At 36.5% G+C, this 1,908-nt stretch overlaps 1 pseudogene; it reads left to right on the top strand.

Annotated features, from left to right (window-relative positions):
- Window positions 1–1,286: 1,286 nt before the first annotated feature.
- LOC136390097 (U2 spliceosomal RNA) lies at window positions 1,287–1,414 on the top strand (annotated as a pseudogene).
- The last annotated feature ends 494 nt before the right edge of the window (window positions 1,415–1,908 follow it).

Raw genomic sequence — 1,908 nt, 5'->3', positions numbered from 1 at the left:
CATAAAAAGGTACTGAATTTTACTAATCATTGGGGAACCCTTGCGCACTGTTGGTGGGAATGTAAACTGGTATCACCACTGTGGAAAATAGTACAGAAGTTCCTCAAGAAATTGAAAGTAGAGCTAAGATATAATCCAGAAATTCCACCTCTGGGTATACAGCCAAACAAAACAAAATCATTCATCTTGAAGAGATGTCTTTCTTGTTCATTGCTGCATTGTTCACAAGATCCAAGATATTAAATCAATATAAGTAGCTGTCAATAGATGAATGCATAGAGAAAATATCACACACACACACACACACAAACACACACAATGAAATATCATTCAGACATAAAAAGGATATCCTACCATTTGTGACATCATAGAGCAGTGGTTCTCAACCTTTCTAATGCCATGACCCCGCAATACAGTTCCTCATGTTGCGGTGACCCCAAACCAAAAAATAATTTTGGTGGCTACTTCATAACTGTAATTTTGCTACAGTTATGATTCAAAATGTAAATACCTGATATGCATTATGTATTTTCCGATGGCTTTAGGCGACCCCGTTGGGGTCACGACCCACAGGTTGAGAACCACTGTCATAGAGGAACTTGAAAGGCATTATGCCAAATGAAATAAGCCAGAGAAAGACAAGTACTGCATAGTATCACTATATGTGGAATCTACAAAAAAAAAAAAAAAAGTCAAACATAGAAACAGAGAGTATAAAAGTGATTGACAAGGGCTGGGGTGGGGGATAAGGAGAGGCTTAGAAAAAAGTACAAACTTTTAGTTATAAGATGAATAAGGTCAGACTGACCTGTGGTGGCGCAGTGGATAAAGCATCGACCTGAAACACTGAGGTTGCCGGTTCAAAACCCTGGCTTCCCTGGTCAAGGCACATATGGGAGTTGATGCTTCCTACTCCTGTCTCCTTCTCTCTCTCTCTCTCTCTTTCTCTCTCTCTCTCTTTCTCTCCTCTCTAAAATGAATAAATAAAATCTAAAAAAAAGATGAATAAGATCTGAGGATCTAATTATAACATGGTAACTATAGTTGATAAGACTATATTACATATTTGAAATTTTATAACAGAGTTGTCACCAAAAAATAAATATATGAGATGAGATGATGGGTGTTATTCCATTCACATGTAAATCAAGTCATTATTTATATACTTCAAATATATATAGTACAATATTATTTTTCAATTATACCTAAATAAAACTGAAAAAAGAAAAATAGTACAATAGATTGTCCTAATGACTCCTATAAGGTTTAGAAATATATGAAGTTTCATCACTTCTCGGCCTTTTGGCTAAGATCAAGTGTAGAAATATATGAGGTTTCAGTATCCCTTAGCAATGACTATTTTTTAATATACTTTTTAAGTAATGTTCTTATTCAATCAAAAGACAGACCTATCAGAATATATCCATTACCTATTATGTTCCATTTATTGGTATCAGTATAACTTTCAGTTGTCTGTATTATAAATCAATACCTCATAGCTTCAAAGCAACGATTTCTTATTTCTCAAAGTTCTTTGGGTGGGTAGGGCCATTCTTCTGCTGGTTTGCCTGAACTGACTTATCTGTTGTATTCATCTGGGAGGGGGATTGGTTAGGGGTCACCTTGTGGTTGGACTGAGCAGCTAATATGCCTGCATCTCTATTCCCATGGGGCCTCTAATTCTTGGGGGTTTTTTTCACCAGAGCAACTTCAAGGCCATCTTTCAAGAGGTCAAAATTCTAAGCTGTACTTCCAGTTTCCCATTCTGCATTTGAGGAGCTTGGAAGCCATCACTCCATCCTAATAATAAGTAAAAAGCTGAATGAACTGAAAAGTCCACAATTTTCTAGACTCCAAAAGAGAAGTGATGACACAGGGCAAACTGCTCTCCCCAAGATTAGAGAGACA

Source organism: Saccopteryx leptura, chromosome 1, assembly GCF_036850995.1.
Source record: "Saccopteryx leptura isolate mSacLep1 chromosome 1, mSacLep1_pri_phased_curated, whole genome shotgun sequence".
Lineage (NCBI taxonomy): Eukaryota > Metazoa > Chordata > Mammalia > Chiroptera > Emballonuridae > Saccopteryx > Saccopteryx leptura.
Note: the sequence above shows the minus strand (reverse complement) of the source record. Positions and strands in the feature narration are given on the sequence as shown.